Here is a 14,335-nt window from a genome sequence, read left to right as displayed (position 1 = left end):
CGCCAGGGAGAGAATCCTAAACAAAGCCGCGGTCTGTGTCTTTCAGTAGCAGAGTTTTCCGGGGGCTGGACTTTGTACACTGCTGGAACTCGGTTCCTGGTTGAAGCGCTTTGTTGTGGTGAATTGAGAGCTGTTTGTGCCGTGTTGAGGCAAGGAAAATGCGATATTTCAGGTCTGGCTTCTGGGGTGGGAATGGGGGAATGGGGGTAAGGGACACTTGTGCCCTGCTGGTGAAGTTGTGTTCAGTGTCCTGACCCCCATAGCCCATCCTGGGCTGTGGGAGTGCACCGAGGGCTCGCTGTGTTCTGTCTAGGGGTGAGGTGCGCTAAAGCAGCCCGAACTCTCTGATGGGGCTACACCTCTGATTGGAAGTGGTATTGGCGCCCCTCAATCCCAAGAGCCTTAGGTAGAACCCACAAGCCTGGAAGAATTGCCATTCCTACAGTTGAAAGCGTTTCTCGGCCGTTGCCTTGGTGCATGTGACTGCAAAGCTGCGAGTTGTGTGAATTCTGTGTATGTGAGTGAGTACGTATATATGTGTGTGTGTGTGAATGTGTATTTAACCGATTTCAACTTCAATCCAAGAACCCTTAACGTTGCCTGTCTGCACCTTTATCGCCTCACCGTAGCAGCCGCGGACGCCAGAGGGCGCTGCGCATCAGCGTCCTCGCCCACAGGACACCTTGGGGTAAACAGGTGAAAGCCAGGACAGCCAATCCAAAAGAACAGTCTTTCTGATTCTGTCGCCGAAGTCTGTGCCTTTCCCCGCTGGAACGCAGACGGAATGCAAAAAGTGTCCTTCCCATTTCCCATCTTCAATCATTTTCGCCCCCACCTGTGTCCAATAAGCCCACTGACATTGAGAGACCATGGATGGAGGGCAGAAAGTTTGGCCAAAGGAAATACAGAAATTTTTTATTGAGAGATGCGGGGAGGGAAAGCAAAGTGAAAGCGACGGGGGCGGGGGGGGGGGGTGGAGGCCGGGAATATTAACGATTCCCTTGACCAACGTAACCCGCCTGCCCCTTTCCTCTGCATACCTTTATGCATGACCTGAACCTGAGGACTGTTCTTATGTCCTTGGGCTGTGCTCACACACACGGCAAGGGCTTGGTGCAGTTTATTGCTTGGAGCAAGTATTTCGATAGTCTGGAAAATAATCTATCAAAAGCAGAAGTGAAATCAATACGTTGTGTTAAATTTTAAATGTGTTTGTTGGCAGTTAAACCGTTTTCCACTCATTACAACAACAGTGCTGGATTTATTCTAATGCGATGCGTTCTCAACAACAAGCGCATTAATTCTCCTTTAATTGTAAACTGGGAGCATTTGAAAACCATTCAGTGTGCAAATTATGCTGATTCAATTACCGTTTAGTTACAGACTTCATTACCTGAATGCCTTTTGGCAATACAGAGAAAGGAGACAATTTTTCCAATTTCACTCAAAACAATACGAAATGTGAACAATAAAATAGAGAAGGCGATTTAGAAGTCCATTCTTTTTTCTCCAATCTAAAGTAGTTTTGTGTCGGGGATTAGAAACCACATGCACCACAGAAACTAAGGCTGATGGCTGTGACCCAAAGCAGTATTTCCAGGGATTGTAATCCCATGGATATTTGCCAGCAGAATTCTGAGCTGTTTTCCTGGAGGAGCAAAAAGCTGACTTCTACCATGGAAATGAATTTAAAAGGGTGAATTGGGCAGTCATTTCAGGATGGTTTTAGACAAATAAAGAAGTAGAGAGCCTTGATTAAAACTCTAGGGCAATGAACCGATCAAGAAGCGATCAAAGCTTCTTTCTTCATCTATTTCATTAAATACCAGATACAGTTAACTGGATTGATCATTTGTTTGTAGCTGCACATTGGAAGATCTTATCCCTTTGTAGGAACCTGCATTAGATGCATAGAGATTGTCAGGAGCTGCTTTAAGTTACATTCAAAGAAGGCAAGAGTGGCAAAACCATTATTTTAATTTTCTCTTGAATTGACATAAGCCAGGGAAAAATCTGATGGATAATTTTTGCCTTTGTGAGCTCATACCACTAGTTAAGTGCCTGTATCACTCTGTTTATGCCTTGCCTCTTGACTGATATCTCAGTGCACCTTGCCCTTTAAGCCCATGGTATCCTAGCTATGTTTCCCAGGGAGTAATCACTACATTAAATCCAGGAAGCAAGGCTTGTCTAGTTATCTCCTACAGAAATATTTAGGCTTCTGTTTAAAGAGAATACCTTAAATACTCCCAAATTTGAGAATAATCTTATGAAAACTCTGCAATAGGTCAATACTCCACACCAAACCAGTTTCCTGCCTGTATTTGGGTGAATGTTTGCAAAGTATATTTCTGGGCCCAGGATTCTTTGAACGCTTTAGGTTGAGGATTTTTGTGTTTTTTGAGAGACAATTCTGTCCTAGTTCAAAATAGAAGCTTATTTTAGTATTTTAATGGGAAGCTAATTAGATATGTGCCCACAGAGTTACCTTCTGAAGCATGTTAGCTAGAATACTCAAAATCCACCACAGGACAAGCTCCAGCCATAAATGCATGGGGGTGGGAAACTAACTTTTAAACATAAAGGTAAAGAAAATTTCAGACTATTGAATGTTATATATTGCAGATTTAAAAGCCTGAATTCAATAGGAGAGAAGTCTATGGTTGACAATGCTTGTTAAAAATAATTTAAAAAGTTTTGCAATCTTTATTCTCTTATTAGTCCTGGACCAATACCAGGGTATTTTCAGTATGATACAATGGGATGGCAGGATGATAGCATTTTAACTTTATTGAAGCATATACTGAATAAGCTAGAAAAATATGGTTTCTTGCTGTGAAGAATGGGGGTTCTAAGTTGAGTCAGCCTCATTGGATCAAGTAGAAGGATAGGCCAGGACACTAGGAGAGCATCTCCTACAGGTTGTGGCATTCTGTTTGGGGGCTCACCTGTGGTAATTCTCAGTTAGAGAGGTGAGCCTAATGAGCACCTTCTGAACGTGCTAATGAAAAAGTTACTCAGAAATTGAGTCCAAGGCATCTGACAAGGCATTGTATAATGTTACTGTGACTAGTCACACATCCACAGCTCTATTCTAATGAGAAGAGGCCCCACCATTTCTGTTGGGAATTAAATTGCTAATAATCGAGTTGCTTTTTACATCAAAATAGGCAGGAATTAAAAATCCTTTCTAAACTTGTGCCACAACATTTTGAGCCATCTATTCTCTCAAATTTAGGATATTCTTAAAATGTGAATTCTACACCAATTGTTTAATAGAGTTTCGAGAGTAATTAATGTATCCATGGGACCACTACCTCTACACTGTTAAAAGCCAGATCATTTGGGTGAATTCCACTCATTATGAAGATGACTGTTAGGTATATTGGAGCTGGGGGAAAAGCAGAGGGAGAGAGAACAGCAATGTCTTTTCTTTGGATTAGGTATGTGTACTTCTCATCCTTTAAAAATTAAGCCAGCTGCTCAGTTAAAATTTTAATCAATTTGAGCTTATTGCTGAAAATAAACAAAATAAAATAAATTTCCTGACAGTGACTATGAAGTGTTTCCTACTAAGGCTAGTTCTTGGAAACTAAAAGTTTCTCATTCCTTTGCATTTCCTGACTCTTCTACTACAGATCAGCCTTCTAGATAGATACAGGATTCAGACTAGATTTTTGGAAGGTCCTCTACCCCAGCATCACAGCCGTAGAACTCATCAGTTTTAAGATGTTTTCCTGAGCTCTGTGGGACACAGAAATTGCTACTATTCTAGGCATTTCCCTGAAATGTTCAACTTTCCATTGACCAAGAAAGCAGCTCACCCAAGTGTGTGGGAAGAACTTGGGTGGGCCACATTTCTGTCCCATTTCCAGAAGGATTATCTTGGTCTGAGGCCTTCTAGTGATAGCTTTAGGGAAGCTGACTGTAGTGTTAGGAGAGAACCAGGATTGCTCCAACTTTCTCAGCGGTATTTTTTCGGAAAGCCATTAAATTCGTGGCTCCTCTGTGCGAAGTTGATTTCTATTTGGCTTTGAATTGTTGACGGCTATTTCTTCCTTAATGAAAGTGTTGTCTGGGTGAAAAATATACCGGGTGGCTGGGAAATTGGTTGATTTTTTTTTTTTTTGAGATAGGTGCCCAATGTCCTGCTTTTCTATCTGAGTGAAGATTTTCTGCACACTACAGAAATTGACAGCATTGTCCGGGTAATAACCGTCGTCGACAATATTTTCAAAAGGGCATTTGAGTGATGAAAGCATTTGGATATTGCTTTTTCAAATAAGAAATTTTCTGTCCTGAGCTTCTTTGATTTTATAGGGGGTGGGAGTTAACTAGGGGGGCGGTGGGGAAGAAGGAGTCACGCATTGGCAGAGATGCCTTCCCCATCCGCCCAGTCCTGGAATACCAAGGTGCTTGTCAGCTTCGCCTGGAGTTCCTGGATCTGAAGAGCCCTCAAAGAATTAGGCTGCGAGTCAAAAGAGAATTTCAGGAATGAGGAATAACACTCTTCTTACGCTCCTATAAAGCAAGTGATGTAAGCTCTGAAAGTTTGCCTGCTCTCAAGTGGGAAGTTAGGAAGTGTGCATTCTTTCTGATTTTTTTTAAAAATAAAAAGTGTCTAGCTTTGATTCGATTCAGGAAAGCTCCTTTTGGGCAACCATGTCTGTTAGGGGCTTCAGATCTCATTTTAAGACCTTAACAGTCCCCGCCGTTTTAATTAAGGAAAGGCAGGCGAGCCTGCCAGCCAAGACCAGTCGGGTCAGCGGCTTCATGGTGCAGCTGAGTCTCAAAGCGGGTCTGCACTCTCGCCTCCCTCTGCATTCTCTTAGCCACCACTTGCCTGGTCCCGTCGCGTGTGTGCAGGAAGTTTCAGTCTTGATTTATCCACTAGTCAAGTTCCCGACCAGCTCTTTTTCTGGATGTCAGCACTAACCCCCTCCCGGAGCTTGGTAAACACAGCGCGCGCATTTTTCTGCCTCAGATTGGCATGTTGACGACTCTGCTTGAAGGAATGTGACAATAAAGTGGGAAACCAAAGCTTGGCAAGCACTTAATCAAGGATAAAAAGGTTCCGCTGTAAGGATGTCACTCAATTTATTGTGAAAGTCGAATGAATTACGTTTAATGAAAGTGCTCCCCAGATGAATATTACCAGCAATTTCCTGAGTTGGCTCTGTCAGCTCGAGATGAGGAAATGCCAACCCAGATCAGAAAAGAGCGCCCGTCTCAATTACTATACAAGCTTTCCAAGAGCGGCTTTTTATTGAGATGATATATATTGGCGGCTTCTTCAAACCCCTCCGCGCGCCCAATAGCGCGTTTGCGCATTTTCCAAGTTTGCGTCTGCCCTCGCGGGTTGGTGGCTGTTGTTTAAACTTCCGATGAGCGCGCTACGTTTCTGCTACAGTATGAAAACCTAATTACCTCCTCTGTAAACAGCTTTCCCTAGTATATTTTATTGACTGCGGAGGTGGGAGCCAGCAGGGGGTCCATGGGGGTGGGCGGGGAGCGGATTATCTCGCTCAGGTGTCCTCTGTGGTCGAAAGTTCCTTAGGCGTCTAGTCAGGGGCTCGGGGTGGTGGAGAGCGAGATGGCGTCGGGAGCCAGGGCGTTGGGACAGCGCAAGCGGTGGGGTCCCCGGAGCAGCAAGACAGTAGCGCCTCTCGGGCCACGGCTTGCGAAAAGCTTTCCTAGCTCCTTCTTTCTATAAATTAATGAGGGCATTTTACTCGTTCAAGCCGGAAATACGATGGGGAGGGGGAGACACAGGACGCAGCCAGAGCGCATCGCCTCATCTACATGAGAATGGAGAACCGGGAGGCTTTTCTTGTACTGTTTCTTTCTCCCACAATAAGACAAATTGCTGCTTAGAAAAACCGAGTGTTTCCTTAGAAACTGGCTTGCGGGGGCTCTGCGCGTCCCCACTGAACCTGCCTCTGGTCGCGCCTCGCCATCACCCCCGCCGCCCTAATGGATTCTGACGCGAAGGATCCTAGCCGCCGCGGCTAAGGGCGCAGGGGGAGGCCGCGCGTCCTCGCCACACCAGAGGGAGAGGGCGTCCGGCTCACACATTCCACCCTATATCTTAGACCCCGTCCTCAAAGACAGACTTTAAAAGGCCATTTTCCTTCGTCTTCTACAAGAAACAAGAAACTTTTTTCGACGTAGATGTCATACCCTCCCTTCGGAAACTCAGTCCGCTGACCAAAGCCGCAGTGTTCGGGCCCCGGGGTTTCCCAGCTGAAGTGGCCGCCGCCACAGCTGCGCGCTTTATTGTCTGCTTTCAGTCGCAGGTGACCTCGAGCGATCCCGAAAGGTTTATGGAAACGCAGGTGCAACCCTCTCGCGTCCGGACCCCAAGTTCCCACACAAAGCGCTGTTTCTGGGGAACTTTTCGTCGACGCCACCAAGCTTCGGTGCTTCCGGGACAGCGGGCTGGACAGAGGTAGTTCTCGGGAGAGAGGCCGCAGGCTATAAGATTTGATCGCGCGCAGGAGGGCTTGGGGCACGCCAGGGCCGGGAGAGCGATTCTTCAGCACCGCGGCCAGCGCCACAGGCTCCGCCCCGCCTGGTGCCCTCAGTAGGACCTCCCTCCGCGCTGCAGCTCCGGCTGGGCCCTTAAAGTCGAGTTAGCACCCTCAGTTTCCGCAGATACCTCCTCAAGGCCCAGTCGTGACTGTGACGACGCGCCTACACTTTCCAGTTATTCGGGCGGCAGCTAGCTCCAGTCGCTAGGTCCCCACCGTGCCCTGCGGTCAGAAACTCTGGCTTGCACCCCTCTCCATTCCTCCACCCCGTGGCTGCGGCCTCACGTGATCACCACGGAGCTTATGCGAATCTTTCTTTTCCCCAACTTCTCCCCTTACCCAGCCTCCCATTCCCTCACAGTTCTTTAAATCTACCCCTCCCCCGAAACAGAAACGTGAAGCCTGTAAAGCAGGGCTAGAAGTGTCTTTAGAAACGTAAAAGTCTCGACTGACAGACAAGGAAACTGAGGCAACCAACTTTCTCGCAAGAGTAAAACCCTATGGGGAGAAGCGATTCCTGCCCCTCTTCCCCCGGCGAGGAACACGGTTGGAACCACCCAGGCGCCTTCCAGGCTAAGGGGCCTTTAGTGGCGCGCAGGGGTGAGGGATGGGGTGGGGAGAGTCCTAATTATTATGAATTTCTAAAGACACAGTAATTATTCACGGGGAGCAGGACAAACCGCGGCCCAGGCAGGGAAATCGATATATTTGCTATCGAAAGTGCCTGGCTCGCCTTTAACGCAGACGAATGGGGGATGCAGCCTCATTATTTTCTGTGGTTAGGCTCGCCAGCGTGGGGCCTGATGCAGCGTGAAATCTATCATCATTAGACCCAAGATGGGGCGGGGTGGGGAGGGGGGAGTTTCTCTTTACTTACCAAACCGCAACAACAAACAAACAACGACAAAACAACCTCTCCAAACACTCATTCTCACACAACGTTGCCCTACCTCTATCGCCCTTTGCCCTGGCCGCTGTTGCACACTCCCCTGGGGGCTGTCTGCGCGCCCTAGAGCAGACACTGCGGTCACTTAAAGCGCGCCCAGTTCCTCCACCGCAGCGGTCACACCGTTGATTTGATCCAGAAATAAGGTCGGATAGTACCGAGCGTTGGCGCTAGGGGTTGTTTGTGTCAAAGGCGAAGGTTGGCTGGGAAGTTCTATCCGTTTCTCTTGCCTTAGCGTAGGAGTCAATCCTTTTCTTGTCACCCGATTCTGCAAATTCTCGCTGTATTAAAGGAGCAGAGATCTGGCATGTAGTGCTTCATGAACCCAAAGGATAAGTTAGCTCGGAGAAAGGCAAGCCCTCGAGAAGGAAACGAATCAGAAGGTGAAAAGAGCGGTCGAAAATTGAATAGGAGAGGAAGAGAAGGTTTAGGCGCAACGCCTTGGAGGTATTATACGAGGCCCTGGAGAGATTCTGGCCTTTAGCTTAAGGGCCAGGCCGCTTTAGTTTTCTAGGAGTGGGTATAGGCCCCACCTCCACCCACCGAGGTCACTGAACTGTCCAGGGTCTTGCCTGCTGGATTACAAGCCTATTCCCATTTATCCTTTCTTCCGCAGTCCACCCTCCCTGGCACAGTCTTTTTCACACTCAGAAGTTGCCTGATGTCCCCGGTGGACAGCTGCTGGGATGAAACCTGTATTCCTGTACAGGTGTCTTTACAATTCCCTGCAATGCCATATTACTTAGGGTTAACTGAGGGGTGTGTGTGTGTGTGGTGTGCATTTGTGAGTGCATCTTCTTGATCGTCTTCATCTAGCTCGCCCTTCCCTTATTACAGTGAATCAATCACTGCAAAGAAGATAGGATGTAACAGTTTTAAAACAACCTAACTCCTCCTTCAATGCAGTAAAATGATCATATTTATAATAACATTAATGAGAACAAAATAAAAAAGTATAGCCTTCCAGGCATTAAAGTAATAATATCTGCCCTCTTCTCTTGGATTTTCTTTTCCTCAGAGCCCAGCCTTTTTATGGTACATTGTGATTACCTGAGTGTCTTTGTTTCCTTGTGGTCAGAGACAGCTAGCCAACATAATACTAGGACTGTATGATCTATTGGCATCATTTCCTCCCACCCTCTTCATTTTTAGAGGCTTTGTAATTAAACTCTGTGAGATATATGTAACATATATCCAGTGGAGAGCCCTTTTATTTATATTTATATAGCATGCTGAGAAAGGAAAATTAAGGAAGTGCTTATATTGAAGTAATAAGCCTACTTTGATATTAACAGAATTGTCCTCTTAATTTACTTCTCTCAAGTCTAAAGGACTATCTCTCTGAGACCAGACCCCACAGTCAAGCCTCTTTAAAGAGAGATCCCAATAAAGTGAAAAAGACATTTATTAGCTTGTACTAACTTAGAGGAACAAAAGACCAGGCTTACCACTCACTGGAAATGTACACTATAGTAAAGTGCAGTATGACGCAGGATGCTGAGCAGAAAGACGTGACTGGAAATAGCTGCAGGGCCCTACATTTTTCTGCCTCCCTGCCTCTAACCCACCATAATGCATAAATTTACACATAGTGTAACAGGGCTTTCCAGAGCTAAGATAAAGATACAAATTGGCAGGAATTTTAATATAATTGAAAACCACAGACTAAAAGAAAGAGGCACTGACTTTCTTCTCTAAGAGGTTATTGCAACAAAAATTATGACAAAGATTTAGAGAAAATTTCCTGGTTTTAAAGAGCCTTTTTCATTTACAGATTACATATACACATATACACAAAGCAGAGCAAGATTATATATGTTTCTATTTATCTACATGTTTAGAGGATTCCATGGAAAATAATTGTGGAGAATTCTTTTGTTTTCATACAAGTTGTTTCAACATGGGTTTGAAAGTACCATTTCCTTGATAGGAATCTGGTACCTGACATTGCACTGTTGCCCTGTTTATGTCAGTGTTTTCAGCTACAGAATGAAAGCAATTTTGGTAAAGAGGAACAATGGCATGATAGCTGAAATTTTAGTCGTGCACACTCCAGCCTCTTCAACTGAACTTTAGAAAATGATTCTTCTCCTTGTAACCTTGTAGCTAGATGTTATGAGAGGCCCATAGGTATATAAAACAGCTTATATAAAATTAATGGACTGCTTTACATTCACAATCTCTTACTTGTGAAGCCCTTGTAAAATATTGCTTCTATTTAAAATAGGAAGAATATAAAGTTAGGTTTGGTGTGCAATCGATAGTTGTAAATGGTTCAGTGAAATATTTGATTGTTTTGAGTGAGTTTGACAATGTAATGGAAATTTATTGTCTGTCTTAGTGCAGTGATATGAACACTGATATGCTAATCATGAATTGTCCCTTCTTTTATGTACTTGACCTGTTTTGAAACTGATTGTAAGAGTCCAAGGTAACATCTAAGTACATAATCAAAATTTTAGGAATGATACATTTTCTTAACTTACTAGATACAAAGAAATCTATGGGTCACAAAGAAATCATGGCTAAGAAAGAGAAAAGCCCCTCTAACATTGCTTTATTATTTTGCTTAAAATGATCAATAATACATTAGTTATAACAATATATTAGTTACATGTTGTTGATATTCTATATGCATTTTTGAATAAGTAAATGAAAAGAGGTTTTGATTTCAGCATCAAACATAATAAAAATGAGACTTTTTGAAGGTAGTTAAATCGTTAAAAACAAATCTCTTCCTGTTTTCCATAGGCACAATTTGAGGTCCTTATTTTGTTCTTCCTCTGAACAAAAATTAAAACTACATTTTCTCATTTATTCTGTTACATAGTTTATGGATCTCTAAAAAATGCCATAGATTCCACTATGATTTCCTTTTTTCCTTACTGTGTATTTATATTGGGGGAATGCAGCTTTTTTTTTTTTTTCTCTTGCCTTCTTGGACTGAGAATTATACATGGTTAAAAATCATGGTGACAGTTTAAAAGGCTGTTCACCTCCCCATTTCATTCCAATGATAACTAGAATAGTAATATTCTTTTTTTTTTCCTTATAAGAATGACCACTGCACTATCCTGTTAACATCTCCTCTAAATCAGAAACAGCGCCCTGACTTATCAACTGGCTACATGCACTGCTGATGCTGCCTAATACTTGATGGAAAACTCTTAAAAACATGAGCTGGGCTATATGAGACCTGTTATATTTTCTGTTTGAGAAATTTTAAGTGAAAATTCCATAATTAATCCTAAGTTTAATTCTAAAATCTGTTTGCAGAATGATGAGTTGTGATTTGTTGTTGGAGCAGCTGTGCTGTTAGTAGTAGAGTTGCCTAACTAATCTCTGAAATTGAAGATATAAAAAACACCTTTACTCACATATTTTTTTCCAGTTATTTGTGAATAGTTTCTTTCACCAGGGCACCATCATTTACTGTGTTATAGAATTAAATGCAGAGAAAGATGCAAGCCACTGCATATGAAAGGAAGTTATTCATGCATGCTCAGTGTAGTATTTCTCTGGTCTTGATGTGGAACTTAATTGCTATTGATGTGGAGATTTTGCAGAACATGGCAGAGTTTTTGCCTCTTTCAAAGAAATATATAATTGAATGATGAGTGCCTGGTGTTAGCTTTTCAACCTTATTTCTTTTGGTTTAACAATGCAGAATTGTGAACAGCTGCAGTGAAGAGGCAGCTACAATATCTAGCTATTATCAAATAAATGCAGATCTGGCATATGAGCTGAGCTACCACTTTTGGATCTGCACCTCTTGAATAAGCATTCTGAAGTGTGGAAGCGTGAAAAGTGAATGATTTGGCCTGAGACGTTTAATCCTGCCTTGCATTCTTGACTGAAATTCTTCACAATTAGGGTGACTCACATTAATATGTGGCCAGATGTATTTGCACAGATTGATGGATTCCCCCCAACACTTGATGTTCCTTAAACAAGTGGTTAAAAGAGTGAGAGGCTTTAAAGGCAAATCAACGTGCCTCCAGGTGGCTGATATTTTCCCAAAGACCAGCATCAAACTTCCAGCCAGGTGGATAATATCATGGCACCCAACCAGGTGTCAACACTGAATTCACTTGGCTCCACTGAGGACCTGGCCATAAGGGAGAGAAAACAGGCCCCTTCAGTCATCCCAGGACCTCTTTCTCTCTCTCAGATCCCTCACTGCAATTCTTAAGGGACGCAGCATTGTGAAAGCCTGGCTAGGAGAAAAGAGAGGGTAATGGTAAAGTATAACCTTAATTCTGTGACTTTGGGCAAACTTAACTTCTCAAATCCTCAATTTCCTTACTTGAAAAATGGGGCTGACAATACGCCATAGAGTTACTATTGAGGATTCACTGACTTAATGTATTATAAAGAGCTTAGAAAGGTGACTGGTACAATGCAATGATGAACTAACAAAGAAAAAAATTCTTGCTAACATTTTAGAGAGAAGAGTTTCCGGACCAGGTTCCCATGTGCATCCAGCACTGTCCCTATGAACATGACACAGAAGGGTTGATTCTATCCTAGGGCCATCCTATTTTTTGTTTACTACTTTCAGCTAGTTGATAGCTATACAGTTGCTCAATGCTGCCCAGAAAGTCGTATGTATTTAGTGTGGGTAGTTACCTTTGTGATTACAGCCAGAAGAAAATGGACATTTTGGCTGGGTGCGGTGACTCACGCCTGCAATCCTAGCACTTTGGGAGGCCGAGGCGGGTGGATTGCTCGAGCTCAGGAGTTTGAGACCAGCCTGGGCAACATGGTGAAACCCTGTCTCTACTGAAATACAAAAAACTAGCTGGGCATGATGGTGCACACCTGTAGTCCCAGCTTTGGGAGGTTGAGGCAGGGGAATTGCTTGAACCTGGGAGGCGGAGGTTGCTGTGAGCTGAGATTATGCCACTGCACTCAAGCCTGGAAGACAAAGCAAGACTTAGTCTCCAAAAAAAAAAAAAAAAAAAAAAAGACATTTCTACAGCAACTAGCCAATGTTTATGGAAATGAAGAGGCAAATCATCAATAGGCTCAATAAATAGATTGCCTAATTGAGATGAGAATCCTTGTGATGTTTTAATTCCGGGTGGCAAACACTATGGCCATTTATTAAGATCTGATTTTAAATATAAATTTGTGAGTAGTATTTGCTTTAGATTACTTTTAACACTTGAGATTCTTTTAAAATTTGCACACAGTGTAATCAAAACTCATAATAGCCTACTGGGTTTTAAAGTCCGGGGACTTTTCCCTATTGAAGTTCATTCTAGCTGAATACCTGAGTGTGACACATTAACTCCTCGGAAGCACTTGTCGAAACAGTTTGGTGGAATGAGAGCCACAGTAGCCCTCTCATGTGCTGCTAAGGATATCTTGTATAGGTTTCCATATGCCCCCTTCCAAGGCATTGCTGTGGGTATCTGAAAAGAGTTCCTACACAAAAACACTATTTTGTTTTATATTTGATATTAAAATGGGGAAGGTGTAAAGACTACTACAAAGGATAAAATATTCCATATTTCTGTTTATATTCTGAGTCAAGCACTGTGCCAGGACCTTAACATGGAGTTTTTTTTTTTTCCCATTTATTTATTTTAATGATCCTATGACAGGTACTATTAATATTAGGTCATATTAATATCTTTACTCTTAACATATTAGTATGCTCATGCTAGTGATATGGTTGATAATACCCCATTTTATAGATGAGGAAATTGAGGCATTGAGAGTGTGTTTGGTGTAAGGTGGCAAGATTCTATCTCAGGCAATCTTATTCTTGAGCCAGGACTTTTAATCACTACCCCATGTTATGCTTGTGTTGGAGAGTCTCATTGTAAAAATATTTCAAAAGAAATAACTATGTTGCCTTCCATTTTAATTAAGAGTTCTTTTTTTCTCCCTCCTTTGGGCCAATCCTATTTGGGGAACTGGGGTGTGCATAAAATTGCTGTTGCTACTACTGTAGTTATGTAGTTTTATTAGATGCAGTTTTTATTCTTTAGGGACTTCCCATCAAATGGGGATACAAAGTTAAGAAATGCAAGCTTGATACTGATGATTGTGACTGCAGCTTCTGCTCGTGGCATGTGGGACACAAGCGTTTTAGGAAGTCTGCATCTATTGACCTGACCAATATGAAAAATGATCTCTGGGCCTCAGGGTAAGGTAAGAAGTGAGACTGGGACATAAAGTACAGCCCTTACAGTCATCTGTAGTAGATTTAAAAATGATGCATAACATCTGTATCTCTCCTAACAAATCACACTCATGTTTTTTGAATTATTTGTCATGTCTTGGCAGCAGGAGGTGGGGAGAGAAGACCAGAGTTCACTTCTAAGGGGGTAACCATATATACAGAGCATAAACTCTAACTTTCCTGTGGCATTTAATCTAATGAGTCCTGCCGTGCTGACAGCTTACTGGATTTAAAAGGGGATGCAAATCTATGCTCTTTTTGAAGTAAAATATTTGCACAATCATACAAACTAAGAAACTTCAAATCTGCTTAGTTTAATACTTACAGTCAAAAGGGTTTCCGACATCCAACTAATTTAGCACAGGTGTTTCACTGCATTCTGCATGTGTAATCTAAAGATAAAGTAGAAAACTTCCTTCACAATATTGTATAGAATTATTCAGTCTATGTTGGATCTAGGAATTCATCTATCTCTGAAAAATAAAAGTAGATCCAAGATACTTTTGCCCAAAGTGGAAATTCTCTGGTAAGAGATGAGGGAGGAGAGTCTGGCTTCATTTCAGTCTTGTACTACATTTGACCTTGGGAGAGCTTAGTTATGCCTTGGGGCAAAAAATTAAATGTTCCATTTTGCAGCAGTATCATCTTTCACCTTTATGTGGATTT

General features: G+C 42.8%; 1 protein-coding gene across 2 annotated transcripts in view; it reads left to right on the top strand.

Annotated features, from left to right (window-relative positions):
* The window catches only part of NXPH1 (neurexophilin 1), a 338,936-nt gene that overhangs the window by 2,478 nt on the left and 322,123 nt on the right, over positions 1-14,335 (top strand). The gene's annotated exons all lie outside the window — the stretch shown is intronic.

Source organism: Theropithecus gelada, chromosome 3 (assembly GCF_003255815.1).
Source record: "Theropithecus gelada isolate Dixy chromosome 3, Tgel_1.0, whole genome shotgun sequence".
In the NCBI taxonomy this organism is placed as follows: Eukaryota; Metazoa; Chordata; class Mammalia; order Primates; family Cercopithecidae; genus Theropithecus; species Theropithecus gelada.
Note: the sequence above shows the minus strand (reverse complement) of the source record. Positions and strands in the feature narration are given on the sequence as shown.